Genomic DNA, 23,238 nt, shown 5'->3' on the forward strand with positions numbered 1-23,238 from the left:
GCACCTGGGTGGCTCAGTGGGTTAAGCCTGAGCCTTCAGCTCAGGTCATTGATCTCCGGGTCCTGGGATTGAGTCCCCCATCGGGCTCTCTGCTGGGCGGGGAGTCTGCTTCCTCTTCTCTCTCTCTGCCTGCCTCTCTGCCTACTTGTGATCTCTCTCTGTCAAATAAGTAAAATCTTTAAAAACAAAAAAAAAGAGTTCCCAGCTCATTCCGTCAGTCCCATTCAGCATCATAATCTTTCTTTTGACTAAAGTCAGCTGATGACATGCCTTAATTACGGCTGCTAGATCCCTTCACAGCAGCATTATATTAGCAAATAAACTAGTATGTGATTGAATAACTGGGGAAAGGTGTGTGTATGCTGCAAAAGGTCGCTGCCTCCCTTCTTTCCTCCGGTGCTCGGCGCTCAGCGCTGGAGAGAGAATGTTCCTTGCCGACAGCCCGTGCTGAAAACATACAACAAAGGTAATTCTAGGACCTGGAGTTTCGCCTAGCCAAACTGACACATCCCATAAGCCATCACATACCATGATTTAGTTGTCATCTGGAGAGAGCTGGGATGAAAACAAATCCATGTTTTCTAATTTCCGATGTTTTGGAGGAAGGTGGACTGATCTATCATTGGTAGCTAGTCAGAGCCCCGTATCGTGCTTTTTAATTATTTTTCTGCTTTGTTTTCCCTCTCTCTTTTTTGTAGATCATTGAGACTTTATTCTTGATGTTTTCATTAACGAAGGAAAGGGATATGAGGCTCATCAGCCATTGCGAGCTTATCAAAATGAACAGAACTTAAAATTTGCTTTTAAAACTATTATGGCAAGATGTCTAATTTTTGAATTGCACAAATCATTTTTCTCATCTGCACCTTTTCCGTCTTCTGTATATAGAGATGTGAATGGTGCCTTTCATTCTTTATTCGAATTAAAAATAGCTTTGTAACTAAAGGAAAAATTAGTAGCACTGCAAATTTCTTTTTCCTGATGCGACTCAGATGCACATTAATCTTTTATTGGAAGAGTTCTTTATATTCTTTTTAAAAATAATGGCTCTGGGACGCCTGGATGGCTCAGTTGGTTGGACGACTGCCTTCGGCTCAGGTCATGATCCCGGAGTTCCGGGATCGAGTCCAGCATCGGGCTCCCAGCTCCATGGGGAGTCTGCTTCTCCCTCTGACCTCCTCCTCGCTCATGCTCTCTCACTGCCTCTCTCTCAAATAAATAAATAAATAAATAAATAAATAAATAAAAATGGCTCTGTTGAGAGCTCTAATCTCTATTGAGATATGACTGACACACTATAAAGTTCACCTTTTTAGTGTACAATTCAGTGATTTTTAGTATATTCACAAAGCTTTGAATTAATCACCACTAATTCCAGAACTGCTATATTCTTTTATATTAAGTATAGATGTGAATATCTTTTTTTTTTTTAAATTTTTTTTAAATTTTTTTTTTTTTTTTAAGTTTTTTTTTTTTTTTTTATTTGTTAGAGAGAGAGAGAGAGAGGATGAGCACAGGCAGACAGAGTGGTAGGCAGAGGCAGAGGCAGAGGGAGAAGCTGGCTCCCCGCTGAGCAAGGAGCCGGATGTGGGACTCGATCCCAGGACGCTGGGATCATGACCTGAGCCGAAGGCAGCTGCTTAACCAACTGAGCCACCCAGGCGTCCCTAGATGTGAATATCTTAAGACAGTGAAGAGTTTGGAAGACTTAGTTCTGTTATCTGATTTCAATTCACTTCAAAACAGAAGTTGCTGACTTGGTAAGGGCAGAGCTGCAAACAGTTGAGCTTAATTTTGTGAAAAGACTACACATAAGGCCTTCATTATGGGATTTTCTACCAAATTTAAGTATATTTTTCCCTCCGATGTAATTCAGAATCAGGGCTTTCATTCATTTATTTAACAAATATTTATCGAACTTTCCTAGGTGGCGGGCTAGTGTCCAATGAGACTTTGTTGGAAACCTTGTGGTCAGGTGGGGGGAGGGATTGGTAAGATTCCTGCTAGCCCAGGAGGCACGAAGCTGCGGGAGCTATAAGACTCCATGTGTGGAGGGGCACCTGGATGGCTCAGTGGGTTAAAGCCTCTGCCTTCAGCTCAGGTCATGATCTCAGGGTCCTGGGATCGAGTCCCACATCGGGCTCTCTGCTCAGCAGGGAGCCTGCTTCTTCCTCTGCCTTCCTCTCTGCCTACTTCTGATCTGTCTCTGTCAAAGAAATAAATAAAAAATCTAAAAAAAAAAAAAAAAAAGACTCCATGTGTGGAGATCCCAGAAGTGTGAATTTGCAGGAGGGAAGGGACCACAGGTCTGGAGAACACATCTGAGCATCCCATGAGAAACCCAGGTCTTCCTAGGGGTTGGTGTAAGAGCAGATAGGAGCAGAGTTACTGGGGTTTTCCAAAAAGCGGACATAGGTTCTGGGAAGTGCTGTGAGTGTTGCTGCAGTTAGTGAGCTAGGAATTGAAGGGTTTCCGCTGCGGTGTGGTTGCATCCTCCCTTCCTTCCTATTCTCTCCTTAATCACCATCTATCGGAGCGGCCTTCCCCGACCATCTCTCGGAAGGAGAGCCCTGCCCTGCATCCCGTGCTCTGCTGTTTCTGCCGGGCTCTGTGTTAGATGTCCATCATTGCGGCCTCCCCCCAACCCCGCTACTGTTCACGATGCTGGCCCCTGTAGAGCAGATGTCTTGATTTATTTGCTGCCCCTCTCCCCAGTACCATGTCTAGTACCGTGTCTGGTATATAGCACTGATAAAGATTTGTAGCCTCATAGATGAAGGATCTAAAACAAAGTGTGGGACATAAGAACTTCCCCAAGTCCTGTCTCCTAACTCCATTATCTTTGGTGGTTATGATTTCAGCCTAGGAGTTTTGGGGGGTTGTTTAAACATTTGGGCCAAAGCAAGACCTTTCACAACGAGACAGTCATGTGTCTTCATACACACATCCTCTCCCTCTCTCTCTCTTGGCCCCTGCCCAGGAGTCTCACTAGCAGAGCAAATATATACTGTGTGCTCTGCAGCTTTGGGGCTAAGATGCCCTTCCTCCCTCGTCCACTTCTACACAGAAACATCCTATGCAGTTCTGGAGTCTTCCCCGACCACCCATTGTCCTGCATGCTGAACCACTTCTGTCCCCTCCTTTCGTGCACAGCTGTGCCGGGGCCCAGTATATATTTGTTGTTGGCCTGCCTAGACCGCCTCCTCCATGAGTCTGCAAGCTTTTTGAGGATTGCCTTACTCATTTTTGAATCCTCAGTGCCTAGCAGAGTGCCCAGCAGAGAGTAGGAATTCGGTAGATCCTGGAACGGAGAGAGAAAATTCAAACAAGGAGTCTTATGAATGGATGCCAGCCAACCCCTGTAACGGCCACAATGAATTTAAGCGCAGACAGATCACTGGACTTGGCAGCTGAAGCATTGAAACGGAATTCTAATGAGTGTGAGCATCTTCGGCCGTGACGTGTTTTTGTAGACCCGGAGGACCCCAGGTCAGCAAATGTGTCAAAGCTATTTTGTCTAGGCCTGAACTGAGTTTGGTCGTCGTTTTGACAGTACTTTCCTGAGTCAGCGTTCAGGGGAGGTGAAAAGTGTTTTAACAACCCAAAGAATGTGTAATAGAAGTTTGTCGTTCTGTTCTACTTGTTGCTGTGTTGTTTTTGTCCGTTGGTTTTGGTTTTCATTTGGGGAGTTAATGAGCGACAGACTGTTAGAAAACCAGAGGCGAGCTGTGTGGTTTATTGACATGCTGACTGAATGAATTCAGCTGTGAGTGATCTGGGAATCCTGGGCATGACCGGAAAGTTCATGCCTGCCACCGCCCCGGCCGGCCTTGTCAGCCTGTGGACCCGGCCCGGTTTCTCAGCAGTGGCGGGTAAACCGATCCTCCTGCTTCTGTCTATCAGGCATCTCCTCGGTTTACAGGTCCACGTATCCTGCCTTTAGTTCTTGCAAAGAGAAAGTGCAGATGCACTCACAACCACAGAGGATCTTTTTGTTCTTCACGCTGATGGTCATAACAGGTTTTCTAAAAAAAAAAAAAAAAATCTTTTTCTCTTTTTTTAAATCCAAATTAATTCTTGTATTATCAGAATTTCGTTAGCTAATTAGAGAAAAGACCCTTTTCCCAAATGAGTAACCAGGCACAGTGAATTTGCTGCTTCATAGGAGGTGTTTGCCCTCAGCCCGCATCAGCCCCCCCTGTTTATCCTGGAACTGCCCCCCTGAGATACACACCACATGGTGAACGTTAAACACCACGAACATGAATGCCATACCACGAACATTAAAAAGGGAAAAACGTCCTTAATTTTATTTTTCAGGCATGTTGACATCAAATAAATTATAACATAAGCAAATATACTTTAGATTCCTTTCCTGGGGTATAAATTCACTTGGGTTAATATTATGGTTGTGAGGTTTTTCTGGGGTGCTGCATTTTGTACGGTCGGTCAATGTGAGAGAAGCTTTAGCCACTTGGGGGCACCCAGGTTTTTATGTAATGAAAACAAAAACAAAAACGAAAAAAAAAGCCCAAACAGCAGGAATTACCAATGGAAAGTAATTTGATTTTAAGAAAAAAGGGGGAAAATACTCAGTGCAGATAGACCATTTCAACATAACTAATTTGAAAAGTCAGTCTGTGTTGAACACAGATGACCACATTCTAAGGAAGGAAATTCACCAGACAGCCTGATTTATGGTACAGAGTCCGTAAAACCCCAACCAGATTCCTGTTAGTGGGTACCTCCGCCCTGGCCTGCAGCCCTGGGCTTCTGGGAGGGAGACTAGCAATGGAAAAGCAGAATGAGCAGTGAGAATTCAACTGTAAGCTTCCCCAGGGCCAAGACCACACTGTCTCATTCTCTGTTGTGCGCTGGGGGCTTAGCATTCTGCTGGAGATGTGCACTCACAACTATTTGTTTGGTGAACGACTGCATGGGTGCTGTGGGTGAACATACAAGGTGCAAAGAATGAGTGGACAGAGGAGAGAAGATTTTATGCAATGATGACCTACTAATAAAGGGAGTGAATTAGCAGGAGACATAACACAAGGCAATGCATGTGTTGTATGATGTATTCGCTTGACCCCAGAATTGGTAGGGAAATTCCCATGATACCTATTCTAGTCGAAATTTTGTCAGGTCGAGCTTTGTATTATGTATGTGTTATCTATGTGTGTATCTATATAAGAGACTTGTTCATTTGCATTTTGAGTATATAATCAAATATCACAGAAGCTCAGACAACATGAGCGCTTAAATTCACAAGTTTTATGGTGCCATCCAATATAAGTTTATGATGATAATGTTGTTTTGATGCTTAAGAGATTCTGAAATGCCTTTTGAATTCTTAAATAGTGTTTAATTATGTTAGGTTATTTTTAGGATTCTTACTTGTTTACCCTATTCTAATTCCTTGAGAATTCAAGACCTGCGTAACTGCTTAGGTCACTCAGTTGATTTACTAACCCCTGATGCAGGAACGTACGGTCGGGTCGGTCTGCCCTGCCAGTTTAGATCGACTCCTCCGTGGTTCTAGCTTCTTGAATATTTTCTTCAGCTTTGTAGCTTCAGAAATCACTTTCATGAATTCATCAGGGGTCAATGAACCCTACACATTTGCTAGAAACCAAACTCACAGGGGCCCGATGAAGACCAGGATACTATTCATTTAAGAAGCTATTATTTCCATGTAGTTCAGATAGTTTGTTGGTGAGTAAAATATTCTTATACTATGAAAAGGTGCCATTAGACCACGGTCACAGGGGTCCTTGGGGAGTAGCCTGATGGCCTTAATTGGGTAGCACCGTTTCCACCTGGGAAGTTCAATCCCAGAGGCCTTTCTTGAGCATCTGCTGGTGGCTGTTGAACCCTTTATGCTGCACACCTTGTGCCAGCTTGGTCCTTTTACACACTTGAGTTTACATGCTTGTGGTACTGTAATCACTGTGGAGACCATGGGGCTGAAAAGAAGCAGTCTCTGTCCTTTAGGACATTCCAGATCTGTGCTGTCCAGTTTGGTACAGATACGTGTGGCTGTAAAGCACTGGAAATGTGGCCAGTCCAAACTGAAGTGTGCTCTGAGTGTGTAAAATGTGCATTGGATTTCAAAGATTGGGTACAAAAGAAATGTAAAATATTTCCTTAATAACTTTCATATGAATCAGATGTTGAAATTACCTTGTATTTTTGGGCAAATTCAGTTAAATAAAATGTCATTAAGTTATTTTCAGTTGTTTCTTTTACCTTTTAATGTGACTGCTAGAAAATTTAATATGACATATGTGGTTTTCACATTTATGGTTCACGCGTTGCATCTGTTGGAGAATGCTATTATACAGGTGAGGTACATACATAAATTGTTAGAACCTTGCGATGGGCATTTAAGTTGGGGTAAACTTTTTTTTTTAAGATTTTATTTATTTATTTCACAGGCAGAGATCACAAGTAGGCAGAGAGGCAGGCAGAGAGAGAGGAGGAAACAGGCTTCCTGCTGAGCAGAGAGCCCGATGCGGGGCTCGATTCCAGGACCCTAGGATCATGACCTGAGCCGAAGGCAGAGGCTTTAACCCACTGAGCCACCCAGGCACCCCTGGGGTAAACTTTTTGAACGATGATTTGGCGATAGCCCACAATTCAGAAATCTGGACCTCTGAGTTAACTTACTATCAGGCACAGAATGCTGAGCTTAAAATAGACACACCTACCATTGTGTGGAACTTTTCCTGATTAGACGCTCTAAAATGTTTACTTGTGCTGTCAACAGCTGTTTATTGGTTCATTATTATGCCAGGCACAGTGTGAGGCATTCAGAGTCCAATACAAGATAAATCATGGAGAGTTCCAGTTTGGGATACTAGATGATTCTCGGGAAGGAGGTAGATTCTATAGGTACCCAATAGCTATGCTACAGATACGATTAGATAGACATCTGAAGAGATCAAATGTAGAGTGTTGGCTGTCCCAGAGGACTAAGGTCACTGTGTGGCGTGGAGTCTGTGTTTGAGCTGGAACCTGAAGGGTGAGAGGATGTGCATGGGCAGAGATTGGGCAGGTGGAAGGGGTGGACTGGGTAGAGGGAGCAGGAAGAACAGAAGATCAGAGGTAAGGCTGGAGGGGTCTTGTAGGCAGAAGGGGTGTTCACCTGCCAGGGACATGATGTTTGTGCAGGGGAGGGGAGGTGGTAAAGGCTGGACTTGAATAGCGGAAGGCCAGGCTAGGGAATCTGGACTTTTCCCTGTAGTGCTTAAATGCTAGTGAGGGTGTGGGACCTTAAAACAGTCTCTCAAAATTCCAGTTAGCAGTCCATCTAAAATTCTGAGTGCCTGAAAGAGTCATGGCATCTTTTTTTTTTTTTCCCTTGAGAGTGAGGGGACTTAATGCTTAAATTTTTAAAAAGATTTTATTTGTTTATTGATTTGAGAGAGAGTGTGCAAGTGTGAGTAGGGGGAGTTCCAGAGGGGGAGGGAGAGAGAAACCCTAGCAGACTCCCCACTGAGCGTGGAATCCGATCCAAGCTCTATCCCATAACCCTGAGATCATGACCTGAGCTGAAAGCAAGAGTCAGACACTTAACTGACTGAGTCACTCAGGCGCCCCAGTGCTTAAATGTTTTTAAAATAACTTCTTTTGAAATAATTACTTCGAGTCTAGTTTCTTCAAATCCTTCTAATGTTCTATTTATTTTGTTCCAAGTAGCAACTCATTCTCCTTAGGAGTGGGAAATATTAGACCAGAAGGCATGTGTTAAGAGACAGGAGAATAAATTTTTCTCTCCCAGTCAATACTCGGGATGGAAAATCATACCAACTTTTTGTCTTGTATTTCCCATTCCATGAAAATAAAGAACATTTCTGGGGCTCCTGGGTGGCTTAGTGGGTTAAAGCCTCTGCCTTCGGCTCAGGTCATGATCCCAGGGTCCTGGGATCGAGCCTCGCATTGGGCTCTCTGCTCAGTGGGGAGCCTGCTTCCCTTCCTCTCTCTCTGCCTACCTCTCTGCCTACTTATTTTACTCTGTCTGTAAAATAAATAAAAATCTTAAAAAAAAAAAAAAAGAACATTTCTATAGAAACTATGTTTCAGCAAATGAGGGCAAATACTCCCTAAGAGTCTTTGACCAAATTGGTTCATACACTGTCCAAGTGCAGAGAATTATAGAGACCACAGGGCTGAAGATGCTAGAGAGTGTTACAGTTAAGAGAGTGGACACAGGAGTCAGACATGTGGGTTCAAATCCCAGCTCTACCCTTTACCAGTTTTTCTGCTCACTTCTGATATCTCCAGATTGATTTTTACCTCTAGCCCTTGACGGCTACCATTTTGCTTTCCATCAGTGCCCCCTGTGTTCTGCCCTTCCCCTTCTCACTTTTTTGTCTATTGTCCATTGTGTTGCCCCTCTCCTCCCTCTGCCTTACTCTCCTGCAAAACCCAATCCTGGCAAAAATTGGGTTTATACCGGTATTACTCTGCACTCCTCTTCCAAACAGCTGAGTGTACCTGGGAAACACACATACACACACACTTTCCTCTGATGACATTAAAATGACCAATACCCCCTCTCCAGTGACACTCAGCACTCTCTGGCCATCCTACCACATTTCCCAGTAAATTCATTCTTTCCCTCTCCCAAGTAGCTATTTCACACCTTTGTCTCTGTGCTCAAACCTCAAATATCTCCTCTTGTCTCTCTCTCTGCTAATGATTCTGCTGCTTACTTCACTAGGAAGCTAGAAGCAGTCAGAAGAGCAGCACCTCCTCTCCCCACTGCCAAATCCTTCTGTCTTCACACATAATTCTGTCCCCCGAAGGCCCGCTCTTTGCCGTGAATGAGCTGTGTGTGCTCCTGGGAGGTCCCCTTAGCCCTGTTCAAACACGTCTTGTGCTCTTGTCTGTTCAGAACTTGGTTTCCAAACAGGATTCTCCCACTGGCTTCATCATCATTCCTCTTTTTGCTGGGTCATTCTTACTATTCAAATATTCTGTAATATGTCTCTTCTTTAAAGATACACCTTTTAATCCTTTGTCTCTCACCAGCTTTGCCCTACCTCTCTCTTCCTCTTTTTTTTTTTTTTTTTAAAGATTCATTTATTTTAGAGAGGGTGGGGGCAGGAGGGGGCACAGAGCGAGGGAGAGAAAGAATGTTAAGCAGACTTCGGGCGGAGAGCGGAGCCCGACTCGGGGCTTGATCCCATAGCTCTGAGATTAGGACCTAAGCTGAAACCAAGAGTTGGGCGCTTAATGGACACCACTACCCAGGCATCCCTCTCTGTTCCTCTTTAAAACAAAACTCTTTTGAGTGAATTGTCTGCTCTCACTGCCTCCAATTCCTTTCCTTTTACTCTCTCCCCTGCCCAGCATTTTATTATGAATATTTTCAAACATACAGAAAAGTTGAAAGAATTTTAAATTTAAACCACCACCTAGATTCTGTTTTGTCTTATTTGCTTTAACGCACATCTTGCCATCTGTCCATCCCCTGTCCTCTGATCAATACATCTTACGTTTGGATACATTTTAAACTAAGTTGCAGTTATCAGTAGGGTCTGTCCTAATCTCTCCAGTTAAATTCAGGTCAGTATTTGTTTAGTCATTTTCTCTTTTGAGGTAAAATTTATATACACTGAACTGCATGGATCTGGAGTGAACCACTCAGAGTTCTGATGAATGCACACACCACTGCTGCAATCCAGACCCTTATCAAGGTATGGAATATGACCGTCACCACAGAAAGTTCCCTCATGCTCCACGATGTACTCTTTTTTGTAAATTTTCTTTCACCCAGCGTAATATTTTGGAGATTCATCCATGTCGTGTGTATTTCATGCCTTTCTGTTGCTCAGTGTCATTCCGTCATTAGGTATTCTATTGCTAATTATTATCCCATTGTTTATGCCACAGTTGTTTCTCGTTTTTTTGATGGATGGCTGAGCTCTTTCCGGTTTGGGCTATTATGAATAAACCTGCCACGAACAAACACAAACGTCTTTTTGTGGATATGTGTTTTCTTTTCTCTTGACTAAACACTTAGGTGTGAAATTATTTGGTTATGGGGTAGGTATATGTTTAGTTCTATAAGAAACTGCCAGAACTTTTTAAAAATGGTTGAATTGTTTTACACTTGGACCAACAGTCTGTCAGAATTCTGATTGTTCTACTTTCTTGCCAGTATTTGATTTTCTCCATTCTGGTGCTTATGTATGTAGTGATATCTCGTTGTGCTTTTTAATTTAAATTTCTTTTCTTTTTTTTTTTTTTTTTTAAGATTTTATTTATTAATTTGTTTGACAGAGACCACAAGTAGGCAGAGAGGCAGGCAGTGGGGGTGGGCAGGGGGAATTTGGTGGTGAAGCAGGCTCCCTGCTGAGCTGAGAGCCTGATGTGGGGCTCTATCCCAGGACCCTGAGATCATGACCTGAGCCGAAGGCAGAGGCTTTAACCCACTGGGGCTACCCAGGTGCCCCAAATTTCTTTGATAAATATTGACATTGAGCATTTTTCCCCTGTGCTTATCAATCATTAGTTTATCTTCTTCTGTGAAGTCTCCCATCAGATGTTTTGCTCTCTTTTTACTGAACTGAAGTCCTTGGGCAGATATATGATTTACATATATTTACATATGTTTTCCTCCAGGCTGAGATTTACCTATTCATTCTCTTAATGCTGTCTTTTTGATGAACAGAAATTTTTAACTTTGATGGAGTCTAATTTTTTTTCGCTTTGTGTTTATTCCTTTCTGTGTCATATCTAAAAACTTTACAGCTTTAGCATTTACATTTAGGGTTCTGATCCATCTGAAATTAATTTTTATACATGGTACAAGGTTAAGGGTCAAGATTTATTTATTTTTGTCATACAGGAATTCAGGTGTTTTAGCATCAGTTGTAGATCCTTTCCTCCTTTATTGGCTTTTTCTGTTGGTTTGTGAAAATTCAAATGCCCATATAAATGTGGGTCAGTCCTGGAGCTCTCTGTTCTGTCTCATTCATCTGTTTGTTGATTCCTTGTCAGTATCACACTGTAGACTTACTAGTCAAAGCCTTAAATTCAGGTAGTATAAGCCCTCCAGCTTTGGTCTTATTTTTTATGATTGCTTTGGCTATTCTAGGTCATTTGCTTTTCTAGACACATTTTAGAATCTGCTTGTCCGTTTCTAAAGAAAAGTCCAGTGAGATATTTATGATTAGGATTGCTGAATCTGTTAGATCAGTTTGTGGAAAACTGACTTTTTAACAATATTTAGTTTTTATAGTCATGAATATGATATATCCACTATTTAGATCTTTAATTCCCTCAGCAATGTCATGTAGTCACATTCTCATTTGAACTCACTCCATTTAGATTTTTGTGCCCAGTTCCCCTGAAACCACTCTTGTCTCATCACCAGTGACCTCCATGTTGCTGTATCCAGTGGCAAGTTCAGTTTTCCTCTTTCTTCATTTCTCAGCTGCCTTGACATAACTGATCACTCTATACTTGAAGCATTTTCTTCACTTGGCTTCTATCTCATCATGCTTTCCCTCTTTTCTTCCCATCTTCCCATCTGCTCTGTTTTGGCCTCCTTTGCTATATCCTTCTCTTCTTCCTAACATTTAGATGTTAGAAGGTCCTGAGCCTCAGTCCTAACCTCCTTTGTTTTGTCCATTCTCAGTAGATCAGATGGTGTAAATATGTTATTTAAAGCCACGTGATTCCCAATTTTATATCTCAGTTCAGAATCCTGGCCTTATAATAGCCAAACCCCAGACTTACAGATACAACATCCTCCTGATCCCCATTTGGGTATCTAAAAGGTATATCAGGGACTCAGCCAGTTAAGTGTCTGACTCTTTATTTCACCTCAGGTCATGATCTCAGGGTCATGGGATCGAGCCCTGTGTCAGGCTCCATGTTCAGCGCAGAGTCTGCTTGAGATTCTCTCTCTCCCTTTCCTTCTCCTCCTCCCTCTACTTGCATGTGCTCTCTCTCTCTCTCTCAATAAATAAATAAAATCTTTAAAAAAATAAAGTATATCAAACTTAATCCATGCAAAAAGGAACTCTTGATTTTCCTCTAAAACATACTGCTCTTCCTTACTCTCCACCACCCATTGTGTTTCCAGTTCAGTATTTGGACTTTTATCCCTGTTGCTTATATGCCTGTCTTAGAATTTTCCTTGACATCTTTCTTTTACATCCCACACTGAAGACTGACAACCCTCATCAGAATATTCTCTTGGCTCTATCTTCACAGTATACCTTAGATCTCTCTATATAGCCGTCATTTCAGTCCAAGCTACCAACATCTCCCACGGGGTTTACTGTGGGATTCTACGTAATCTGCTTTCTCTTGGTCTGTTCTTTAGCTGTACAACTAGAATAATGTTTTAAAATGTCACAGTATTTCACTCTCCTGATTGAAAACCTTTTGGAGCTTTTCCATTATATTTTGGGGGGAAAAACTGTGCAATGGTTTACAGAGCTTTATATGATCAGACCTCCCTGTTATCTCTCTGACTTCATTCTCTTCTGTTGCTCTCTCTTTCGGAGGGTGCTGACTGCACTGACCTTTCTGTGGTTCTTGAACACTCCAAGCTTGTTTTGACCTCAGGGCCTCTGCTGTTTCTGTTTCTTCTGCCTGGGACCTTTCCCCCAGATAATGACATGGCTTGTTACCCTACTCCATTCAGGTCTCTGTTTAAGTGTCATCTCCCCAGAGAGGCTTTTTCTGACTACCCTACCTCAGGAGTGTGCCTCCTACCTGATAATCACTCTCCAGCCCCTCACCCTGCTTTGATTTTCTTCTTAGCACTTAGCATTATCTGGTTTGGTATTTATTTGTTGGTAGTCCATCTGTCCCAATAGAATACAAGTTCCCTGAGGAAAGGGAATTTCTCCTTGGAATCATTAAATGCTGTTAACAATGCGTGTCACATAATAGGTGCTCAGTAAATATATGTAGAATGGATGACTACGGACAAGTTAACCTTGTTGGCCCCATTTTCTTCATCTGAGATATGGGTAAAATAATGGTTATCTACCTCATAGGGCAGATGTGAATGTCATAAAATATCAAGTATAGTAAGATAGTGTGGTGATAGCTGTTATTATAATTACTATTTAAAAATATAAATGAATTAAGTCTCATAATCAGCAAATAGATATGAATGCTATATAAGGTAAAATTAATTTGCCTGGTGTACGCTTTCTACAATGGTCGATTTTAGAGGTGTAACCTATGATCTGCTGTTATTGGTAAATTAGTTAGAGGAAACAGATATAACTATGTGAAAAATTAAATGCCATAGGATATTTAAATAAGCAGTCCAGACAACAATGGAAACTTCATCAGGCATGATTAGTTGTCTAACACGTTTGCTGCTGATTGTTCTAGGTGTGATAAATAAAAACGATTTTTTTTTTTCCTAAACCCAGGTGATCTGAGAAGGATTTGCAGAGGATGTGGGTTTGGGTTGCCCCTGGAAAAGCTGGGGAGTATTTTACTCTTTTACTGGTTGGGAAGGAGAAAGGCATCATAGATGGAGCAATGACATAAACCCGAATCGGGGAAGAATTAGGGGGTGTGAAAAATTGACCAAACCTTTGTGACTGGTGGAAGAAGTATAATGAGGAAGCTGTCCGAGAGCAATGTAAAGAAAACAGGGTAGGAACAAGAGTAGGTGGCTTCAGGCGACAGGAACTGCCAGGGCATGGGAATCCTTCCAGCTTCTTAGATTGGGCAAGCACGGCAGAGAGTGCTTCTGGGTGGTTAGGACAGAAGGTAATATCACAGGCATGCTTTCGGTCCCTTCTCCCCCCAATCCCCGTGCAGGTGGCCAGGATACTACCCTTCACAGCATGTACAGTGGGTGGTTATGCTGACTCTGTGTATCCAACATGTCCACGTGTCCATGGAGAGGCAAGAGCAGGAGGGTTCCATTCTGTTCCCAGGGTCTGGAAACCAATTTTGAACTTCTCTTTTCACCCACAAGAATTCCCATTCTAATTCCCACTCTAATTCCCATTCTAATGTGAGTAGAAGGCAAGTAACCACTTTAACTATGGGTCCTTCTTATGGAAAGAAGGAATAGGGACCTTAGAAATGAAAGGTCCATTAATAAGCATAATAATTTATGTTTTAATACACATGTTAAGAAATAGTCAACTTGTGTGTTTTTTTTTTTTCAGAAGACCATATTACATCAGTCATATAAAGCCCCATTGTGAAAAAGGAACCACATGCCATTATATGAGAAGATGCCAAGTAATCTGTGAATTGATCAGGTTATAAGAAAAAATTAAAGATAGGTTATTTAGTCATCCATAAAATAAAATCTGCTTTAATGATACAATTTTGTGTAAATTTGCAGTAATCTAAAAGGGTGTCTGTCCTTGCACCTTAAGTTTCTTCTCATTACTGAGTTCCAAAACGTCATTACCTTTTGGGAGGTTAGAATATAGTTTAGAGCAATTGGTAGCAGTTAAGAAAATGACCCTGTGAAGGAAGCAAAATAAATAAAATGTAGATATGAGCCATGACAAATGTTGCAGAATAGAGAATGGATGTGAAGACAATAAGCCACGTTGTTACTAATGCAGCCCTGGCAACACGCGTCACAGATTAAATAATGAACGCCAGTTAGTGGGCACAGCTAGGAGAGAACAGAGAGCACATTGTTTTAGCTTGTCTATCTAATTTCAAACTAATTGCTTAAATACAGGCTTCTGTTCTGGTTATAGCCAAAGGAAAATTAAATAGTTGAAATACTGTAAATTTGGTAACTCACCCTGGATCACCAATGAGAACAAAATAAAAGAGCTTGGAGCAAAGAATCCAAATAAATTGTTAGCCTTGCCTGTAGATGGAAGCCTGGAAGGAAGCAAGATCCCCTTGCTGGGCTTGGCACTCACTATTCCCTTCCTCTGGGGTCAGGTTCTAGCTGATCTGATAAAAGGGATAGATTTCACACAGTCTTCTGGGCTCACAGCTGCAACCCCATAGAGTGAGGACGAGAGATGCTGTGTCTTCTCACGCCCCAGGTGTGGGATCTTCCCGAGTTGTGACCTCTCTGAAGTCTCATGCCCTGGGGTTGACTTTTCCTACTCTGGATCTCTGTGATGAGCGAATGAGCTGATACTTGTGAAAGCACTTGGCTGACGCAAATGAAGGGATGGAGTATTTTTATGTACTATTTTTAGGGTGTGCAGTTGGTGGAGGAACACAGGTCAGAGCTCCTGGGTTTGAATACTGAATCATCTCATACTAGGTTTCCCCTTTTCTGAATTCTTTTTAAAAATACCTTTCTGTTTTTTTCTTCTTTTTCCCCTTAAATCAGATAGATGTTCTTTCCTTTTTTAAAAAGATTTATTTATTGATTTTAGACAGAAAGTGTGTGTGTGTGTGAGAGAGAGAGAGAGAGAGAGAGAGAGCGAGCGTGCGCAGGGGCAGGGTCCGAGGGAGAGAATCTGAAGCAGACTCCCCACCAAGTGGGGAGCTCGCCACAGTGGGACTTGATCTGATGACCCTGAGATCATGATCTGAGCCTAAATCAAGAGTTGGATGCTTAACTGACTGAGCTACCCAGGTGCCCCAAGATGTTCTGTACTTTTGTGTGTGTGCTGTGGGGTGCCTTTGGCATGCTAGTGAATTTAATGAGTTTCTTTTCAGAATAATGTTTAATGCATAAAATTAAATGCCTACACTTAAATGCATAAAGTTAGAATGCATTGGATTACAAAGGAAACCAATTATGCTGATATACAGTTACCCATACACCAAAAACTATGTACTAGTGTAATATATAGCCTTTATTAACACATTACATATCAGGAACTAGTGGCAGGTGTAGTAACTACTATAATTTGATGTACTGATGCATGGAAATACTTTGAGTTGTCTGCAGTAATTGTGATGTGATATGAAGGCACCTTTGATTTCTACTGTGACGAGTCACAGGTATGGCTCCTTTTACTGTGGATCATTGCCTACATTTGTAATGGAAGGGAACGCTCAAGTTCAGCTGGAGGTTAGTAAAAATTAAAACGAAAAATTTCCCCATCCCCATCCTGAATTCTGTCCAAGATCTTCAGAAACTGCTTGCCTTAAAACCTCACCCTTGGGGTGCCTGCATGGCTCACTTGGATGAGCTTCCAACTCTTGACTTCAGCTGAGGTCACGATTTCAGGGTCCTCAGCTCCAGCACTGTGTAGGGCTCCGTGCAAAGAGCCTGCTTCAGGATTTTCTCTCTCTTTACCCCTCTCCCCTACTTGCTCACACACCCTCTCTAAAATATATGTCTTTTAAAAAAAAAATCCAAAACTTCTCCCTTTACTCTTATGCCCTGTGCTCTCCGGGGCAGACTCATTTGTGCCCTGTTGCTACCCTCCAGCCACAGTCCTCCATCCTTTTGTGCAGTGTCTGCTAGTTGGGTCCCTTCTGTACAGGCCAGGAACTGGAGCTCCAGACCTCTCTCCTGCACGTCCACCCTGGCTGGCCCGCGGGACCTCCAGCTCCACCTCCAAAGTCCAGCTCCTGGGCTTGGCTCCGCTATGCCTCTTCCTCCCGCCAGCCTGCTCCTCCTCCCGGTTTCCCAGCTCTGCGGATGGCCTCAACAAACTCTGTGTGGCTCAGGCCCTGAACCTAGCTTCCTCAAGAGAGCTAGCAAGCACCCCTGCTGCCGGCATTAGGGCCCCGGCTTCCTTGGTAACACTTGGGAAAGTGTAAGCTTGTACATTTGAAAGCACTGGTCTGCCCCTTCCTTTCCTTGGACCGTCTTCTTAATTTCTACTCACTCTACAAGGCCTGGCTCCTTACTTATCTTTCCAACATGCATATCTGGCCACCCTCCAGTTAAAACTCTCCAGTTGCCTTTTTGCCTCTGTGAGATCGACATCAGAGGACCCCTGCTGCCCTTGCAGCATTTTCTTCTGCTCCCTGTGATCCCTCCAGCGGCCGCATGGTTCCCCATTTCCCTCTTTGCCTTGGAAGACTATGTGGGTGCCCTCTGCTGGGGATCCCTTACCTGCCATGAAGCCTCCTGGTCTCAGTTGTGTGGCTGCTTGGCTCCGGAGCCTTTCCCACTCTGCACCATCGTGAGGACTGTCCGTGGAACAGTTCTCTCCTGTCTGCTCCTCCTTGCATCTGACCAGAATCTGGCAGGATTTCCCAAGTGGTGTGCACTCAGGAAGGCGGAATTAATAAAGTACATGGTTAGGAGCATTTACATCAGAGCTAAACTGCTTGGGTTCTCGTCCCAGTTCCACCACTCACAGTTTGGCAAGGTACTTACCCTTTAGGGGCCTCAGTTTTCTTATCTATAAAACTGGTATAAGAAGACAGTGGTGAGATGTAAATGATTTACTACTTGTGAGGAAGTTTAGAACCTTGCCCACCACTTAAGTTCTTGTAGTGAAAGCTTAAATAGTAGCTGCTAGTATTATTAGTTTTAGTTTCAGTAGTGTGGCTTGGGCTTATTTAAAAATCACATCTTACTCCACTTTTATTTTTTTTTAACGTTTATTACTCCAGTGTAATTCGAAACCCAGAATTTAACTATTCTTTATCTCCATTGAAGTTGATATTATACATGGATTTTTTGCAGAAATAACTTATATGAGACGAAAGGAAAGAATTTTTTCCGTTATGGATAATCCTTTTATTTATTTTTTTAAATTTAATTTTATTTTTTCAGCATTCCAAGATTCATTGTTTATGCACCACACTCAGTGCTCCATGCAGTCCGTGCCCTCCTTAATACCCACTACCAGGCTCACCCATCCCCCCCACTCCCCCCCTCGAGGAGATTATGCTGAGTGAAATAAGTCAAGTAGAAGCAAATACATTTTTTAAAAGATTTTATTTATTTGTTTGACAGACAGAGACCACAAGTAGGCAGAGAGGCAGGCGGGCGGGGGTGGGGGGGGTGGGGTGGGGAGGGTAGCAGGCTCCCTGCTGAGCAGAGAGCCAGATGATGATGTGGGGCTCCATCCCAGGACCCTGAGATCATGACCTGAACCAAAGGCAGAGGCTTTAACCCACTGAGCCACCCAGGTGCCCCAGAAGGAAAGACTTTTGATGAGAGACAGGAACAATCTTAGGGATACAGCCTTTTAACAGAGTGATGGACACTGTCCCACCAGAACTTAGCTGGTTAGGTTGGGATTTATCCACATTTTTTCCATTTCAGAGATGATGTTGACCTCACAGGCATTTTTATCACAGCTTTTTGGGTAAAGGAAAGATGAATATTACTTATCAGAGAATTTTTCCAGGAATGTAAATCATTGTATATGTTTATAGACCAGATCCACATGAAAGAGATGGTTTTCAGGGTAATTATTATTATTACTATTATTATTATTATTATTTTTGCATTAGTGTTTTCGTATCCTCAAGAAATATTTTGCTCTCGTGGGGGGCGCAAAACTTTCCATGACCCTTACCACACATTGTGTGTGACATTAATGTACTCACAACGGATCCTTTTCTGCTTTTTTGTTTTTCTTCCAGCTTCAGAGTTGTATTTCCCCTGAGGTTTAACTGTTCCAGCGTTTTCTTGGTCTTGCCACCAGGTGGGGTTCTGGCTCTTTTTTAAGGCGTCAGCCTCATCTCTCATTTTCTCGCTGAGGTGACTGTCTTGACCCTGTCATTCTAAAGTGACCCCATGAGAAACTGTTGAACCCTGTCCTGGGAGTGGGTGGAGGAGGCAAGTGGGGGCATGTGTGAGATCTCAGGGAGTCTCCAGGTTTTTCATGCCTGATCTTGTTGTGTTTATATGTCGATGGCTTAAGTTTCACAGGTTTTGAGTAACTTGATGTTACCGGCAATACATGTAAATCTTGTTTGGCAACCAGTGAATCGAGTTTTCCTTGAAAATTTGGTCTGATCTTTTGGCTTAGAAGAAACAACAGAGTTAGGTAATCTTGACCATTTTGTTAAATAGATCTTCTTTAAACAAAGTGGAAATCATGGAAGCAAGCCATGACAATTAAAACTGTCCTTGGAGTTAAAAACTAGGAGCAGACTGTATATATGGTACTGTGAACACGTCACGTTAAAAAGCAGAGCACGGATTTTCATTATTTCTTGAGCAAAGTGCTGGAACATTATGAACTGTTTTAAGATCTAAATGCCTTCAAGAAATTATCAAATGCATATTTCTAGAATGAGAAATAAAATTCAAATTTCTTAATTTGAAACCATGGAGAGTCCTATTCAGTTCCATTTTAAACTATTAAAAAAAAAACTGTAATACTACCAAAAAGTCTTTTTTTTCCTAAATAAAACCAAAATGTAGATGGTGAAACTGAATTATGAGTGACTTTTAGATTTACAGACACTAAATCCAAATCATAAGTTAGAACGATCCAATCCTCGGTGGTAGCTACACTTGTGGGGAACATAGCATAATGCATAGAAATACTGAATCACTATGCTATACACTTCTAACTAATGTAACATTGTGTGTTAACTACACTCAAATTAAAAAAAAAACCTTAAAGTTAGAAGATTCTTTTTTTTTTTTCTAAAGATTTACTTATTTATTTATTTGGCAGAAGGATAGAGAGAGCCAGGGAGCACAAGTGGAGTGAATTGGTAGAGGGAAAGGGAGAAGCAAGCTCTCCACTGAATAGGGAGCCTGATGATGCCAGGTTTGGTCCCAATACTTCCTGAGCAGAAGGCAGACGCTTAACCAACTGAGCCACCCAGCGCTCCTAGAAGGTTCTTTAAAATATTCCTTTTGAATTTAAGTAGATTTGAACTTTAGAATAATTAATGAGATTTTAGGTTTAATTAATGCAACCCACCACCTGAAAACAGTATGTGACTTGGATTCTCTCAGAAATAGTAACTTCATATGTCCCTCTTATGTAAAATGAAATCATAGTACTTATCACCACCACTTAACCACTTGGGCAACATTGTAAAATTCATTTCATGGCTCTAATGGCGGCAGGCGGGGGAGGTCAGTGAGACTGTATTCCTCCTATTTAAAATGAATGAGTCGCTTTAATACAGTATCCAGAGAGGGAGAAAGGAGTGAGTGTTCTCTTAAGTTTGTGTTACGGTTTTCTTAGGCAGCAAGTTCAAAAATGAAGCCTGAAGCCTTTGCTCAATTGTGTTCTGTGGGTTTTCATTCTCACAGCAGCCCGATGTCTATTTAACATATGGGGAGTGGTTTCAAGTTCATTACTAAAGCTTATAGGCTGAAGTACTTTGTGGGCTTGGCTATGACTTAAGTTGCCAAGTTGGGAACAAACTGCTTTCCTTGTGTTTGTGGATTCCCTGGGTAGCCTGTTTGCTTCCCTCTGGGCTATCAGCTGCTTTGGAGATTAGTTTCATAGTAAAGATTCTTTGTGTAGAGCAGTATGAAGCGACTACTTTCCCAGGGGCACCAGGTTAGTAAATAACATTTTGAACTTTCTGCTGCATGTGTTCAGTTTTCTTTCTGTACTCCCCGGCGATATGACAGCACAGCATTTGTGGCGTTGCCGTGTTCTTTTAGAAAATAATGTGAGTTGGTTGCTCCTGGGGAGGTTTGGAGGTTAGGATTCTCCTTATAATATATGCATAGTTTGGCAATATTAAAGGCACATGCAGGCTAGGATGAAATGGCATGTGTGTGTTGGATTGATAGTTTGTACTTGTTTGTAAGCATTTTCAGTTCCTTTTTCTGAATTCCTTTCTTTGGGTATCCCCCCCACCCCATTAAATCTTCTCGTTGTAACTGTGATTTTATATGTGGTTGATTGTAGGTTTCTTGAACCCTAGGCAGCCATGTGCTGCCGTCCAGCCTGCAGCCGTGGTGCCTCACAGCCTTGTGATTGCCCGAAGCAGTTTTCCCTTGGGCCTACTTCTCGTAGTTAAAATGAACCGAATATCACTGTAATTTTCTCTTTGGAAAGTCTGGCGTTTTTCTAGAGTGCATCATAAACTACGCAAGTAACTGTAGATGTGGGCGGAGTGTACAGGTGGGTCAAGCTGGGCTGAATCCCTTCTTTATTTGTCCCTGTTTTTATTCTTATGTAATTCCTCGGAATCCGAGATTACTTCTGGAGTAAATCGCACTGACAATGGAGTGTGCCCTGTAAGACACTGAAGTATTGCTAATAGTAACAAAATGAAATTCAGTGAATAGCAGTAAGTGCTGAGAGCGTATCTTCTTTAGTTTCATTAGAGACCTAGAGAGCAGTTTCACCTTTATTATTGTCACCAAAGCAACCCCGCGTGAAATTGTTCTGCAAGAGTAGTTAAATTGGGTGACATTTGAAAGTTTGGAACACTACGGGATAGTCTGTTTTCACGTTAAGTGTGCTTTAGCTCGAGGTAATGTACTTGATTTCTAAAGAATGCAAGAGCACGTCTGTTACTGCTGCTTTGTTCTGCCCCTTTCTTCCCCCAGTGGGAAAGACCATGTCTTAAGAAAGGATCTGTTCTTCCATGTTCCTCCCTGTTTAAAAAAATAAAATTGAGGGGAAAGAGAGACAAAAAGGAACTTTCAAAACATCTGTGAGGACCGCGGTTCCTTAAGGATCACAGTTTCCGTATCTGCTGAAACTGAAGTTGTAAAGTTACGGCCACATGCCATTTCAGGGTTACAAAATTGACTGTTCTTTATACCCTGAGAGACAACAGTCCAGTTAAGTTATTGCCCCTGCCTCTGTAGATCTTTTTTTTTTTTTTAAGATTTTATTTATTTATTTGACAGACAGAGATCACAAGTAGACAGAGAGGCAGGCAGAGAGAGAAGGGGGAAAGCAGGCTCCCTGTGAGCAGAGAGGCCGACGCGGGACTCGATCCCAGGACCCTGGGGTCATGACCCGAGCCGAAAGCAGAGGCTTAACCCACAGAGCCACCCAGGCGCCCCTGTAGATCTTTTTTTTAACAGCAAATCCAGTAGGTCATTTTAGCTTAAAAAAAAAAAAAAAAAAAAAAGACTGCTATAACTTAATATATGTTCTCACTGCATATTTGCACCATTATACTATTAATATTAAATGTGCTCAACTTCAAACTTAAAGGAAGACTATTGTCAAAGTGATTATAGCTGTCCCATGATTTTAAAGAACAGTGTGGTTTTTAAAAAAACATTTTATTTATTTATTTGATAGGTAGAGATCACAAGTAGGCAGAGAGGCAGGCAGAGAGAGAGGTGGAAGCAGACCCCTTGCTGAGCAGAGAGCCGGATGCAGGGCCAATCCTAGGACCCTGAGATCATTACCTGAGCTGAAGGCAGAGGCTTTAACCCACTGAGCCACCCAGGCACCCACTTAGCAAAGAACAATGTTAAGAATATTTTGCTCGTTAATTATTTTCCTTAATTGGCACAGATAAGAGTCTGAAAAAGCTCACATAAAACTCATTTTTGTCTGGGAGATCTGTTTCTGCGTTCCCAAGGGCTTCCTAGCCTTGTAATGAGAGAGAACCAATCAGTACTACAAAGTAGAAGCACAAATAAAGAAATGTGACAAGTATAGAATAAGAGAGGAAACTCCCTAAAAAGCCAGATTTTAGGGTCTTCCCAAAGAATATTCATTTAAAATAATTTCCTGCAAACATGGGGAAGAAAAAAAAGACCATACAGTAGGGTGCTCAGAAATGGTAATTTGAGGATGAAGTGTCTAAGCAGATCTTCTTCCTGACTCTAGGTTGGGACCACCTGCTGTCATTCTTGTTCTCATCTTGCTGGGATGGTTTAGTTTTGTTACGCCTCTGCCTTTTGCCTGAAATCAAGTAGAGACGGGTGTTTTTCTCATTGCATACCATGTAATGTTAAGTGAAACTTTGAGCGGATCACTTGTGACCAAGCCTGCCTTCTTGCTGGTATTCGGAGTAGTCTTGGTGTTTCCTAAATCTTACAAACCTAGCTGGTGACGCAGAAGCACGTGATCCTTATTTTCTTTGACAAACACTGAGAGCTTCAAGGTTGGAGACAAGTCTTTAGACCCATGGTGTTAGTATGAATTGGCCCACACCCCAAGCATTGGGAGCACTGACTGACTGTGGAAGATAGGCACTCAGAGGAAAGAAATGAGTATGTAGGAGGAAAGGTGATCTTAGAAGAAATGCTTTCTGACTGCTGAGCCTCGATAAATCCGTTCATGTCCCTGGTGGCTTGCATTACACCCCCTGGTCTGGATCTTCACGGTGCCCATTTGGGGAGGTTTGGGCTCCTGGTCTGCAGTTTCAGGCCTTGTAGGATTTCCAGAAAGGCTCCAGGGAGCAGGGCCACCACGGCCTTTTTCACACCTAACCCCTGGAATC

At 42.3% G+C, this 23,238-nt stretch overlaps 1 protein-coding gene across 3 annotated transcripts in view; it reads left to right on the forward strand.

Annotated features, from left to right (window-relative positions):
• The first annotated feature begins 20,237 nt into the window (after positions 1 to 20,237).
• The window catches only part of LOC111150121 (phospholipase D1), a 154,372-nt gene continuing 151,371 nt past the window's right edge, over positions 20,238 to 23,238 (forward strand). For all 3 annotated transcript variants that reach the window (XM_022507491.1, XM_022507500.1, XM_022507508.1), the window contains exon 1: positions 20,238 to 20,372. The gene's annotated coding sequence lies outside the window, so the exon portion shown is untranslated. The remainder of the gene's footprint in view (positions 20,373 to 23,238) is intronic.

This window comes from Enhydra lutris, unplaced genomic scaffold (assembly GCF_002288905.1).
Source record: "Enhydra lutris kenyoni isolate GAN:26980312 unplaced genomic scaffold, ASM228890v2 scaffoldscaffold2, whole genome shotgun sequence".
NCBI classification, from domain to species: domain Eukaryota; kingdom Metazoa; phylum Chordata; class Mammalia; order Carnivora; family Mustelidae; genus Enhydra; species Enhydra lutris.